The sequence below is a fragment of the Arachis hypogaea genome, chromosome 15, assembly GCF_003086295.3.
Source record: "Arachis hypogaea cultivar Tifrunner chromosome 15, arahy.Tifrunner.gnm2.J5K5, whole genome shotgun sequence".
Taxonomy (NCBI): Eukaryota; Viridiplantae; Streptophyta; class Magnoliopsida; order Fabales; family Fabaceae; genus Arachis; species Arachis hypogaea.
The window spans coordinates 140,129,180-140,143,586 of NC_092050.1; the positions used below are offsets into that span (position 1 = coordinate 140,129,180).

Below are 14,407 nucleotides of genomic sequence, written 5' to 3' on the forward strand. Positions count from 1 at the left end.
ATAGTTCAGTGGTTTTCAGAAAACATTTTTCAGTATAGCATGGATCCATCATTTCATTCCAAGTCCTCGACTCATCTCAACCACTGACAATTCAACATTTCCATTTAGAACTCATTAGTTCGTCAATTCCTCAATTCATATTCCATTCTTCAGTCTCACTCCACCAAACCCATACTCAGTACACCAGAAACCTAAGCCTCCGTTCGCTAACTTTTCACATTAATACCTGATGGTTTCAGTGGCTAAGAGAATGGGGGTTGAATCTTAGCCCCCTTTTTTGCTTGCTAACACTTGCTGGACTTAGAGGAGACTTTTCTGTTTTTAGCTCGTCCCTAGTCACGAGACTTTTTCATTTTGTCTCGTCACTTGGCACGAGACATTTTTTGTTTTTGCTCCTGTGCAGTAGAAAACAAAAATGGAGTAGGAGAGAAGGAAGATTACACCCAGATATATCCTGGTTCAGCTGCTAAGAGCAGTGCAGCCTACATCCAGTTTCCATCACAACAATGATGGAATTTAACTATAATCAACCTGACTACAAACTGTAAAGTGCTAACCCAACTTACAAGGGAATTCCCACAGAATCATGAAACACAACATAGATGAACAAAGGAACTCTAAGACATCTATGACTTTTTCTTTTAATTTTGCACTCTCTACCTTTTTCCGCTCTATGGCTTTTTCATACAAACCTCACTATTTGCCTTTTTCCATGAGACTCAAGACATGACAAAATTAAACAGAAAAATACAAAACAGAATACATTGAAGGAGAAGAAAATCTGTAAGCTTATGTAGCTCTAAGAATCCTGTGCCTTGCACTCTCAATGCTTACTTCTAACTCCTTGCTCCAACCAGTGGCTGTTCCCCCTTTTTATAGAAGAGAGAAGCCTCCACACTTGAAGCCAAAAACCCAAGCCAACTTCTTCTTCCTTCAAGAAACCGGTTCGGCCACACAGAGAGAGAAGAGATAACCATGCAATAACTAACATGCAATTACCTCTAGTCCTTCCTTGGTCATCACTCTTCATCAATCCGAGCTCTCCATCCTTGGCTTGCTCTCCAAGATGGATTTCTGGCCCTTGATGCTTCATGATGATGATGACTTCATCTGCTTCAATCTCTGCCTCTACCATCACTTCGCCACTCTAGCTACTTCCTGTGGTGGTTGAGCAGAATCAAAGACAAGCCATCTCCTCCAAGAATCTCACCTTGCTGGCCGAGATCTTCTTCTTCCTTTTTGAGCATGAGGAGCTCGAGATTACCTCACCAAATCTATCCATATTTGGTGACAATCTCAGCCACAGCTCATTTTTATTTTAGTATGTTTTCTTGCCATCATTAGCTTGATGGTCTTGATGCATGCAGCTCCTTCTTTCTTTTGATAGTTGAACATAGCTTCCATTATTTCCTAGACAATGACCGAAGAAGAAGAAAGAATGAGAGAGAAAAGAGAATCTGAAGAAAAAGCAATTCAAAGTGGTTAAACTAATTAATTAAAAATAGCTTGCTTTTACTTCCCTTAGTGTGGCATGTAGCAATGATGCCTTCAATCAAATCAATCTTCTCTCACTTGCTTTTGTTCCCAATGCTTAAATTAACTTTGAAATCCTTCCAAGAAGTGTAATGGAATCCGTTGGAAGCATTGAGGCTTTGTTTTCTTTGCTTCATGGATTCGGACAAAGCATGAGGAATTCTCATCTCAAATGGAATTGGGCTTAGTTGCAATAATAATTAAATCAGGCCCAATATCAACATTTGCTTTCCTGATGAATTTTGGAACATGCATAAAGCAAATAGGAAGGCATTTTTCAACTTGGACTTGTAGCCATAATAGATTAAATTGGCCCAAGTAACATAAAGAATTAAATCAGCCATATTCATCATATATTATCAAAACCAAGGGCTGAATGTAATTTGGGCTTGCACCAGAAATTTGTTTTTCGGCCCAATATTAAAACCTGTAACAAAATTATTTAATCAATATATGTTAAATGAAAATCAGATTAATAATTTTGTAATTAATTATTTTTAATAATATTTAGTCATCACAAATATTAATTTAGAGTTTTCCAAACTCATCAATCTCCCCCTTGATGACAAACATTATTAAAATTGAAATGGAAAGAATTTTTTTTAAAAAAATTGAGTATGAGTACTCCCTTTGAAGATTGAATTTCTCCCCCTTTCTAAATGTCACATGGCTCCCCCTTAATATATACCATTTTTACCAAGGGAAGCACTAACCTGTAACATTTTAATCAAGCTTCAAGAACAATGTTATTTAGCATGTTATATGATGCTAAATGCTTGATTTATGAGCAGTTTTAAATTGATAATCAAAACTCATTTGATATCATAAACTGATTTTCTGCTCAAACTTTACACACATCAACTGATTCCAAAACAATGTAGTTCAAAAAATTTTCAAATATTTTCAGTCAAGATATCAGAGCAATATTATTCAAGTAAGAAAATATTTTTGAATCACTCATGATCACATCAAAAACATTGCAGCTGTTAGATATCACAGTTTAAAGGAACTGCCAAAAATAAATTTTCAAACCAACATGTTTACCAAGATGAATAAGAATATTCCTATTTCAATACAAGCATGTTCATCAAGATAAATCAACAACCAGACATTCATATGATCAATACAAATATATTGTCAAACCAAATGCCAAATGCATTTCCAACAGCAGTAACCATAGTGAAACAAATGCAATAACAACATGCATTCTTTGAACAAGGGTGATCATGAATTTTTAATTGAAAATTTCATCCCATGTTTCAGCAAATCCTCCCCTGTTTCATTAGTTTCAATTTCCTCCCCCTTTTGTCATCAAGGGGCACCTGCACAAAATATGAACAACACAACAAAATATCCATAATAAAGTAGCAAGAGTGTATCAAAGTATCATAGAGCAGTGAGTATCAAGTCATGCTCCTACAAAAAACAGATTGAGCCTAATGGAGCCAATATCAAATAAAAGTAAAGAAACAGTCATTAATCATCAGAAAGATTGAACTCTGAATCGGAATCATCTTCGTAATCCCCTGTCCCCATTTCATCATCAAAGCTCTTAATCATGAAGCCAACCCTTTCGTGACACTTCTTCCAAGCCCTTTCCTGTTCATATTCCAATTTCTGGGCAGCCTTGTGAGATTTACGCATTAACTTGTTGCGAAACTCTTTGAGAACTTCCCGGATTGATGCAGTGACATTTGAGGGTTCAGGACGGCTCTCCAGATCGCTGAGAGATGGTTCAGAGGGAACAGACCGCTTGCCTTTCTTACCCGAAACTCCTCCTCCTTTAATCATGGAAACCTTGTTCTCAACAGATTCATTAGACAAATCAACCTTAAAGTACTCAAATATACATGTGAGGAACATGCCATATGGAAGATTAGCCTTTTTAGTACTTTTTACTGCTTCCCACATATGACGTATCATAATATAAGCAAATGAAATTGGGGAAGAAGTAATGAGAGCAAATAGGATAATAGAATCAGAAACTGTTACTCTATGGTGAGAACCACTTTGAGGAGTGAGGATATGAGTGATGATACGGTGCAATAGAGAGTTCTCCGGGCCGAGTGCTTTGTGGGTTGGGATTAATCCATCTAGTCCAGAAAGGTTTGCACAGATGTGTTGCAAGACAGTTTGTTGTGTGACTCCTACTTGATCATCCCATTTATCAATCATGTAAACTTTTGGTCCTTCATCTTCATACCCAAGAGCAGTACCTATGGTTTGAGGATTGAGAGTTATGTAAACACGTTTGACGTAAGAATGGATTGAGCCATCAATCAAACGCATGTTTGCATAGAATTCCCGGACCAGCCCCGGGTAAACCAGTTTCTGAATGTGAACTAGAGGGGTCCATTTCAGAGCATCAAACAGGGAAGAAAAGTTGATTCCTTTGGTGGCCAGATTTTCAAGATTCACCAAGTAAGAAGGGCAGAGATGTCGTTTCAGCAAGACATCTTTGTGAAATTCATAGAACGCACATGAGTAGAACCTAGAGGGATCAAAATGTGAGTGAGGTTTGTGAAACTTGTTCTTGAATTCGAGTGACTCCAAATTCGCAGGTTCCTTAGTATCATGTAACACAAAGCTTTTCTGCCTCTTTTGAGAGCTTCTTGCATGTGGGGTGGATCTTTTCGGTGGTGATTGAGGGGGCGAGGTATGTGACTCGTCTTCATCCTCTTCAACACTAGGTTCCTTGGTCTTTCCAGTTTTGCCTCTCCCTGAAGTTTTCTGAGCAACTACCTTACGGCACATGGTTTCGGTCTTTTTGGAAGGAGGGGAATGAGTAGAAGAGGAGGTAGAATGGAGATGGATATGCGTATGGGTTGGAGGTGATGAAAAAGGTGGGTTTTTTGAAATGGGAGTTCGGCTACTTATCCTAAGTGCAGTTTTCTTTTTCATGATAGGATGAATGGAGGAGTTGAATATGAAAGGGTGAATGCCAAAAGAGAGTGATGGTGGAAGGAGGTTAGTGGTGCAATAAATGTGGATTGGAGAGAGATGATGGGGAAGTTAATGACCATAATGGCGCGGTTATTAACCAAATGGGAGTTTCAAAAAATGATAAAAAGGGAGTTTCCTTGAATCAAGAGATTAGTTGGAAGGAAAAGATATGATTTGACAACATGCTTCTTCCAACAAGATATGAAAAGACAATCCAAGAGATTTTGTGATTGAGTAAAGTATCGTTTTTGTCCCTAACATTTGGGGTAAGTTCTAAAGTTGTCCCTAACATTTCAATCGTCCTATTTAGGTTCCTAACGTTTCAAAATTGACTTAATGTTGTCCTGCCGTTAAGACAGGACAAAATTGAGACGATTTTGAAACGTTAGGGACAAAAACGAAACATAGAAATAAATTTTAATTTTATTCTTTAATAATATTAATTTCTTACTGTACATAATATTCAATTATTTTTAATCACATTACTTTCATTCTAAATAAATTTATTTTTTTTTAATTTTACACTTAAAGTAATGTAATTTTTTTATAAATAAATAAATTTTACACTTTCATTCTAAATAAATAATGTAATGTGATTAGAATGAAAGTATAAAATTATAAAAAAAATATAAGTAATGTGATTAAGTAATGAAAGTAAAATTACATTATTTATTTAGAATGAAAGTTTAAAATTTATTTATTTATAAAAAATTATATTTCTTTAAGCGTAAAATTATAAAAAAATTAATTTATTTATAATGAAAGTGTAAAATTATTAAAAAATATAAGTAATGTAATTAAGTAATGAAAGTAAAATTACATTATTTAGAATGAAAGTGTAAAAGTATAAAAAAATTTAATTTATTTTGAATGAAAGTGTAAAATTATAAAAAAAATTATAAGTAATGTGATTAAGTAATGAAAGTAAAATTACATTATTTAGAATGAAAGTATAAAATTTATTTATTTATAAAAAAATTACATTACTTAAGTGTAAAATTATAAAAAAATTAATTTATTTAGAATGAAAGTGTAAAATTATATAAAAAAAAAGTAATGTGATTAAGTAATAAAAGTAAAATTACATTATTAAAAATGAAAGTGTAAAAGTTATTTGTTTATAAAAAAAATTACATTACTTTAAATGTAAAATTATAAAAAAATTAATTTATTTAGAATGAAAGTGTAAAATTATTAAAAAAATTATAAGTAATGTGATTATGAAATGAAAGTAAAATTACATTATTTAGAATGAAAGTTTAAAATTTATTTATTTATAAAAAAATTACATTACTTTAAGAATAAAATTATAAACAAATTAATTTATTTAGAATGAAAGTAATGTGATTAATTGTAATTTAAAAAATAATTGAATATTATGTATAGTAAAAATTAAAATTATTGAAGGATAAAAATAAAATTTATTTTTATGTATCGTTTTTGTCCCCAATGTTTTCGTCCTATTTAAGTCCCTAAAGTTTCAAAATCGTTTCAATTTTGTCCCGCCGTCAATTCTATTAATGGATCCCTAACGGCAGGACAACATTGAGTCAATTTTAAAACGTTAGGGACTTAAATAGGACGATTGAAATGTTAGGGACAACTTTGGGACTTACCCCAAACGTTGGGGACAAAAACGATACTTGACTCTTTTGTGATTTTATTTTTCAAAGAAAGAATAACTAACTAAACTGCCATGGTGGGGTCAGGAATTATTAGGTGGGGCCCATGAAAATTTAAATCTGCGTTGCCTCCCTTGATCATAGCTCCTCCATCAAGCCTGCATTTTTATCTCGTCCTAACCTACAAGACAAAACTAAACAGAGTTAAAAATTCACAGATTTTCAATAAAACTTAAATCAAACATTCCCAAACTTTTTCTCAAGGTGCAGAATCTGTCTTCACAGAGGGGTTTTGTAAAAATATCAGCAATTTGGTCTTCAGATTTTACAAATTGAATATCAATAGTTTCCTTTTGCACATGTTCTCTAATGAAATGATATTTAATTTCAATGTGCTTTGTTCTTGAGTGCAAAACAGGATTTTTTGAAATGTTTATAGCACTCATATTATCACAAAATAAAGGTATACTATTTATTTTTAATTTGTAATCTTCTAATTGTGTTTTTAACCAAATTAATTGAGTGCAACATGCAGATGCGGAAATGTATTCTGCTTCAGCTGTGGATAAAGCCACTGTGGCTTGCTTTTTGCTTGACCACATATTGAGTGAGCTTCCAAGGAAGCAACACATGCCGGATGTGCTTCGTCTATCCACTCTATCTCCCGCAAAATCTGCATCACAAAACCCTACTGCACAAAAGTCATCAGATTTAGGATACCATAATCCATAATCACAAGTTCCCTTAATGTATCTAATGATGCGTTTAACATCCGTGAGATGTGATTCTTTTGGGTGAGATTGGAACCTTGAACATACACCCACACTTTGGACAATGTCCGGTCTAGAGGAGGTAAGGTACATGAGTGAACCTATCATTCCCCTATACCTTGTTTCATCCACATCTTGACCATCATCATCCTTTTCAAGTTTTGTGTTGGGATGCATCGGTGTACCCATTGATTTGGAATTTTCTAGGCCAAACTTTTTAATAAGTTCTTTTGCATACTTTCCTTGGTAAATAAAAATACCACTAGGAGTTTGTTTAATTTGGAGGCCAAGAAAGAAAGTAAGCTCTCCCATTAAACTCATTTCAAACTCACTAGTCATGAGTTTTCCAAACTCTTCACACAAGGAAATGTTGGCCGATCCAAATACAATGTCATCAACATAAACTTGAACAAGGAGTATATCATCATTAGATGCTTTAATAAATAAAGTAGTGTCGGTGGTACCCCTTTGAAATTGATTTTCCAACAAGAAGGCACTAAGCCTTTCATACCAAGCTCTTGGAGCTTGTCTAAGACCATAAAGAGCCTTAGTTAATTTGAAAACATGATTTGGAAACTCTTTTTGTTCAAAACCGGGGGGTTGTGCCACATACACTTCTCTATCAATAAAGCCATTAAGGAAAGCACACTTAACATCCATTTGAAACATTTTGAAACCTTTATGGGCGGCATAGGCAAGAAGCAATCTAATTGCTTCCATTCTAGCTACCGGAGCAAAAGACTCATCAAAATCTATACCCTCTTCTTGATTGTAACCTTGGGCCACTAATCTAGCCTTGTTACGAACAACTTGTCCATCCTCACCAAGCTTATTTTTAAATACCCACTTAGTACCGGTAACTTTCTTACCATTCGGATGAGGTACTAGTGTCCAAACCTCATTCTTGTCAAATTGAGCAAGCTCCTCTTGCATTGCTTTAACCCATGATGGGTCCTCAAGAGCTTGTTTGACATTGTTGGGCTCTATTTGTGACAAGAGAGCAAGATTGCTAGGTTCTGTTTGCCTTTTGGTGGATGATCTTGTTGTTACTCCTTGAGAGGGATTACCAATGATGAAGTCATGAGGATAACCCCTCATGGACTTCCATTCTCTAGGCTTTCGGACAGGTGTAGAGCTTTGATGAACTTCTGGTGGTCTCACTGTTTCAGTTGCTCGTACCTGCTCAGGAGACAAAATGGAAATGTCTCCTCCAATTTGACGAGACAAAACTGGACTGGCAGATTCTTCATTCTGAACAGATTTGGGATTTTCTTTGCTTGTTCCAACTTCTTCACCATCTGAATCATTATCTATCACAGTACTGGGAATTAAGTTAGAATCACAAAAAGTAACATGTATGGATTCCTCTATAGTCCTATGCTCCTTGAGATAAATTCTATAGGCCTTGCTTGTGGTGGAATATCCAACAAACATTCCTTCATAGGATTTTGGATCAAACTTTCCAAGATTTTCTTTATTATTAAGCACAAAACATTTGCATCCAAAAACATGAAAGTACTTAAGATTTGGAGGGGTTCCTTTCCATAGCTCATAAGGGGTTTTCTTTAACCCTTTTCTAATGATTGTTCTATTCAAAATATAACATGCTGTGTTCACAGCTTCAGCCCATAAAAATTTAGGAATCTCATTCTCACATAGCATAGCCCTAGTCATCTCTTGAAGGCTTCTATTCCTTCTTTCAACCACCCCATTTTGTTGGGGGGTTTTAGGGCATGAAAAATTATGAGAAATTCCTAAGTCATCACAGAATTTTTCAAAATCTTGATTTTCAAATTCTCTTCCGTGATCACTTCTCAAATGGGCAATTTTCAAATCCTTTTCATTTTGAATTTTCTTGCAAAGGGTGGAAAAGGCATGAAAGGCATCATTCTTTTGAGCAAGGAAAAGTACCCAACCAAATCTAGAGTAATCATCTACCACCACAAGACCATAGTGTTTACCTCCTAAACTTTGAGTTCTAGTAGGACCAAAAAGATCAATATGTAACATCTCTAATGGCCTTTTGGTTGAGATTCCTTCTTTTGATTTAAAAGATGATTTTACTTGTTTGCCCAATTGGCAAGCATCACAAGTAAGATCCTTATCAAACTTAATATTTGGAATTCCTCTAACCAAATTCTTTTTGACTAGCTTAGAAATTTGGTACATGCTAACATGACCCAATGATGAGCGGATAATTTATACGCTTTTTGGCATTGTTTTTAGTATGTTTTTAGTAGGATCTAGTTACTTTTAGGGATGTTTTCATTAGTTTTTATGTTAAATTCACATTTCTGGACTTTACTATGAGTTTGTGTGTTTTTCTGTGATTTCAGGTATTTTCTGGCTGAAATTGAGGGACTTGAGCAGAAATCAGATTCAGAGGTTGAAGAAGGACTGCTGATGCTGTTGGATTCTGACCTCCCTGCACTCAAAGTGGATTTTCTGGAGCTACAGACATCGAAATGGCGCGCTTTCAATTTCGTTGGAAAGTAGACATCCAGGGCTTTCCAGCAATATATAATAGTCCATACTTTGGCCAAGAATAGACGACGTAAACTGGCGTTCAACGCCAGCCTTCTGCCCAAATCTGGCGTCCAGCGCCAGAAAAGGATCCAAAACCAGAGTTGAACGCCCAAACTGGCACAGAAACTGGCGTTCAACTCCACAAATGGCCTCTGCACGTGCAACACTTAAGCTCAGCCCAAACACACACCAAGTGGGCCCCGGAAGTGGATTTATGCATCAATTACTTACTCATGTAAACCCTAGTGACTAGTTTATTATAAATAGGACCTTTTACTATTGTATTAGGCATCTTTGGTCTCAGTTTTATTCCATTGTTCATCTTAGGAGACTATTGATCTCGTTTAGGGGGCTGGCCATCTCGGCCATGCCTGGACCTTCACTTATGTATTTTCATACGGTAGAGTTTCTACACTCCATAGATTAAGGTGTGGAGCTCTGCTGTTCCTCAAAGATTAATGCAAAGTACTACTGTTTTCTATTCAATTCATCTTATTTCGCTTCTAAGACATCCATTCGCACCCAAGAACGTGATGAAGGTGATGATTATGTGTGACGCTCATCACCATCTCCCCTATGAACACGTGCCTGACAAACACTTCCGTTCTACATGAAATAAGCTAGAATGAATATCTCTTAGATCTCTTAATCAGAATCTTCGTGGCGTACGCTAGAATGATGGCGGCATTCAAGAGAATCCGGAAAGTCTAAACCTTGTCTGTGGTATTCCGAGTAGGATTCAATGATTGAATGACTGTGACGAGCTTCAAACTCGCGAGTGCTGGGCGTTAGTGACAGACGCAAAAGGAGGGTGAATCCTATTCCAGCATGATCGGGAACCGACAGATGAATAGCCGTGCCGTGACAGGGTGCGTGAGCATATTATTCACTGAGAGGAGGGGATGTAGCCACTGACAACGGTGATGCCCTTGCATAAAGCCAGCCATGGAAAGGAGTAAGACTGATTGGATGAAGATAGCAGGAAAGCAGAGGTTCAGAGGAACGAAAAGCATCTCCATTCGCTTATCTGAAATTCCTACCAATGAATTACATAAGTATCTCTATCCCTATTTTATTATATAATATTCGAAAACACCATTATCACTTTATATCAGCCTGACTGAGATTTGCAAGGTGACCATAGCTTGCTTCATACCAACAATCTCCGTGGGATTCGACCCTTACTCACGTAAGGTATTACTTGGACGACCCAGTGCACTTGCTGGTTAGTTGTATCGAAGTTGTGACAATTATGAATTAAGATCAGAGCACCAAGCTTTGGAGCCATTACCAGGATTTGTTCGAGCCTGGAGATCACAATTTCGTGCACCAAGTTTTTGGCGCCGTTGCCGAGGATTGTTTGAGTTTTCGGCAAGCTTTTGGTCCGGTAACATCAGTGCCAAGTTTGGATCCGGCAACAACACCAAGTTTTTGGCGCCGTTGCCGGGGATTGTTTGAGTTTGGACAACTGACGGTTCATCTTGTTGCTCAGATTAGGTAATTTTCTTTTTATTTTATTTTCAAAAATTTTTCATAAATATTTCTAAAAATTTCTCATCTGTTTTCGAAAAAATAAAAATGTTTTCAAAAAAATTTTATTCAAAATTTTTAAAGAATGAATTCTAGTGTTTCATGAAGCATGTTGAAGCCTGGCTGGCTGCAAAGCCATGTCTAAACTCTTTTGGACTAAGGCTTCCTGACCATCATCACAAGAGCAAGCTAGTTGTTGCCAATAAAATTTGCTGTTGTATACATGAGAGGTATCTGCTAAAGCTTGGCTGGCCATTGGCCATGTCTAGTGTTTTGGACTGGAGCTTTCATTGAAAGCTTGGCTGGCTAATGAGCCATGTCTAATTCCTGAACTGAAGCTTTAGACTAAGAATGCAAGATTCTTGGAATTCATGTTAAAAATTTTGGAATCCTTATTTTTTTTTCTTTTTCATATAATTTTCGAAAAAAAAATCCAAAAAAAAAATTTAAAAATTAGAAAATCAAAAAAATCAAAAATATTTTTGTGTTTCTTGTTTGAGTCTTGAGTCATGTTATAAGTTTGGTGTCAATTGCATATGCATCTTGCATTTTTCGAAAATATCATGCATTCATAGTGTTCTTCATGATCTTCAAGTTGTTCTTGGTAAGTCTTCTTGTTTGATCTTGATGATTTTTTGTTTTGTGTCTTTTCTTGTTTTACATGTGCATTTTTCGTTTCTTAGAGTCTAAACATGAAAGATTTCTAAGTTTGGTGTCTTACATGTTTTCTTTGCAAAAAAAATTTTTTCAAAAATATGTTCTTGATGTTCATCTTGACATTCAAAGTGTTCTTGGTGTTCATCTTGACATTCATATCATTCATACATGCATTCATTGTTTTGATTCAAAAATTTCATGCATTGCATCTTTTTAGTGTTTGTCTCTCATCATAAAAATTCAAAAATAAAAAAAATATCTTTCCCTTTTTCTCTCATCAAATTCGAAAATTGAGTTGACTTTTTCAAAAATTTTTAAAAATCAAATTGTTTCTCATAAGTCAAATCAAATTTTCAGTTTGAAAATCTTATCTTTTTCAAAATCTTTTTCAAAAATCAAATCTTTTTCAAAATTTTTTGGTTATTTTCGAAAATTTCAAAAATATTTTTCAAAAATCTTTTTCTTATTTTTATATCAAATTTTTGAAAATAACATAATCAATTAATGTTTTGATTCAAAAATTTGAAGTTTGTTACTTGCTTGTTAAGAAAGATTCAAACTTTAAGTTCTAGAATCATATCTTGTGATTTCTTATGAATCAAGTCATTAATTGAGATTTTAAAAATCAAATCTTTTTCAAAAAACTAATTTCAATCATATCTTTTCAAAAATATCTTCTTATCTTATCTTTTTCAAAAATATCTTTTCAAAATATCTTTTCTAACTTCCTAACTTCTTATCTTTTCAAAAATTTGTTTCATCTAACTAACTAACTTTTTGTTTGTTTCTTATCTTTTTCAAAACCACCTAACTAACTCTCTCTCTCTCTCTAATTTTCGAAAATATCCTTCCTCTTTTTCAAAAATTTCTTTTTTTTACTTATTAACTAATTACTTTTATTTTTTATTTTAAAACTTTTTCGAAAAAAAAAAAAATACTAACAATTTTCAAAAACCATTTTCGAAAATCACTAACTCTTTTTCAAAATAATTTTCGAAAATTATCCCTCCCCCATCTTATTCTATTTATTCATTCATATCCTAACATCTCATCTCACATCTCTGCCATCCTCACAGTTGTGTTTCTTCCATTATATTACATTCTTTGTCTCCCCCTCTTCTTCTACTCACACAGGGATCCCTATACTGTGGTATAAAGGATCTCCATTATTATTATTATTTTTCTGTGCCTTCTTCTTTGTCATATGAGCAGGAGCAAGGATAAGAACATTCTTGTGGAAGCAGATCCAGAACCTGAAAGGACTCTGAAGAGAAAATTAAGAGAAGCTAAAATACAACAATCCAGAGAAAACCTTTCAAAAATTTTCGAACAGGAAGAAGAGATGGCAGCCGAAAATAATAATAATGTAAGGAAGATGCTTGGTGACTTTACTGCACCTAATTCCAATTTACATGGAAGAAGCATCTCCATTCCTGCCATTGGAGCAAACAACTTTGAGCTGAAACCTCAATTAGTTTCTCTGATGCAGCAGAACTGCAAGTTTCATGGACTTCCATCTGAAGATCCTTTTCAGTTCTTGACTGAATTCTTGCAGATATGTGATACTGTTAAGACTAATGGAGTAGATCCTGAAGTCTACAGGCTCATGCTTTTCCCTTTTGCTGTAAGAGACAGGGCTAGATTATGGTTGGATTCTCAACCCAAAGACAGCCTGAACTCTTGGGATAAGCTGGTCACGGCTTTCTTAGCCAAGTACTTTCCTCCTCAAAAGCTGAGCAAGCTTAGAGCTGATGTTCAAACCTTTAGACAGAAAGAAGGTGAATCCCTCTATGAAGCTTGGGAAAGATACAAACAGTTGACCAAAAAGTGTCCTTCTGACATGCTTTCAGAATGGACCATCCTGGATATATTCTATGATGGTTTATCTGAGTTATCAAAGATGTCATTGGACACTTCTGCAGGTGGATCCATTCACCTAAAGAAAACGCCTGCAGAAGCTCAAGAACTCATTGACATGGTTGCTAATAACCAGTTCATGTACACTTCTGAAAGGAATCCTGTGAGTAATGGGACGCCTATGAAGAAGGGAGTTCTTGAGGTTGATACTCTGAATGCCATATTGGCTCAGAATAAAATATTGACTCAGCAAGTCAATATGATCTCTCAGAGTCTGCATGGAATGCAAGCTGCATCCAACAGTACTCAAGAGGCATCTTCTGAAGAAGAAGCTTATGATCCTGAGAACCCTGCAATAGCAGAGGTAAATTACTTAGGTGAACCTTATGGAAACACCTATAACTCAACATGGAGAAATCATCCAAATTTCTCATGGAAGGATCAAAAGCCCCAACAAGGCTTTAATAATGGTGGAAGAAACAGGTTTAGCAATAGCAAACCTTTTCCATCATCCACTCAGCAACAGACAGAGAACTCTGAACAAAATGCTTCTAATTTAGCAAATCTAGTCTCTGATCTATCTAAGGCCACTATAAGTTTCATGAATGAAACAAGGTCTTCCATTAGAAATTTGGAAGCACAAGTGGGCCAGCTGAGTAAAAGGATCACTGAAATCCCTCCTAGTACTCTCCCAAGCAATACAGAAGAGAATCCAAAAGGAGAGTGCAAGGCCATTGACATAAGCACCATGGCCGAACCTGTAAGGGAAGGAGAGGGCGTGAATCCCAAGGAGGAAGACCTCCTGGGACGTTCAGTGATCAATAAGGAGCTTCCCTCTGAGGAATCAAAGGACTCTGAGGCTCATCTAGAGACCATAGAGATCCAATTGAACCTCCTTATGCCCTTCATGAGCTCTGATGAGTATCCCTCTTCTGAAGAGAATGAGGATGTTACTGAAGAGCAAACTGC

At 35.5% G+C, this 14,407-nt stretch overlaps 1 non-coding gene across 1 annotated transcript; it reads right to left on the reverse strand.

The window, feature by feature from the left end:
• Window positions 1–13,319: 13,319 nt before the first annotated feature.
• On the reverse strand, window positions 13,320–13,427 carry LOC112752167 (small nucleolar RNA R71). Its single transcript, XR_003176614.1, has one exon. It is a non-coding gene; the product is annotated as a small nucleolar RNA R71 (small nucleolar RNA).
• Between the last annotated feature and the right edge of the window lie 980 nt (window positions 13,428–14,407).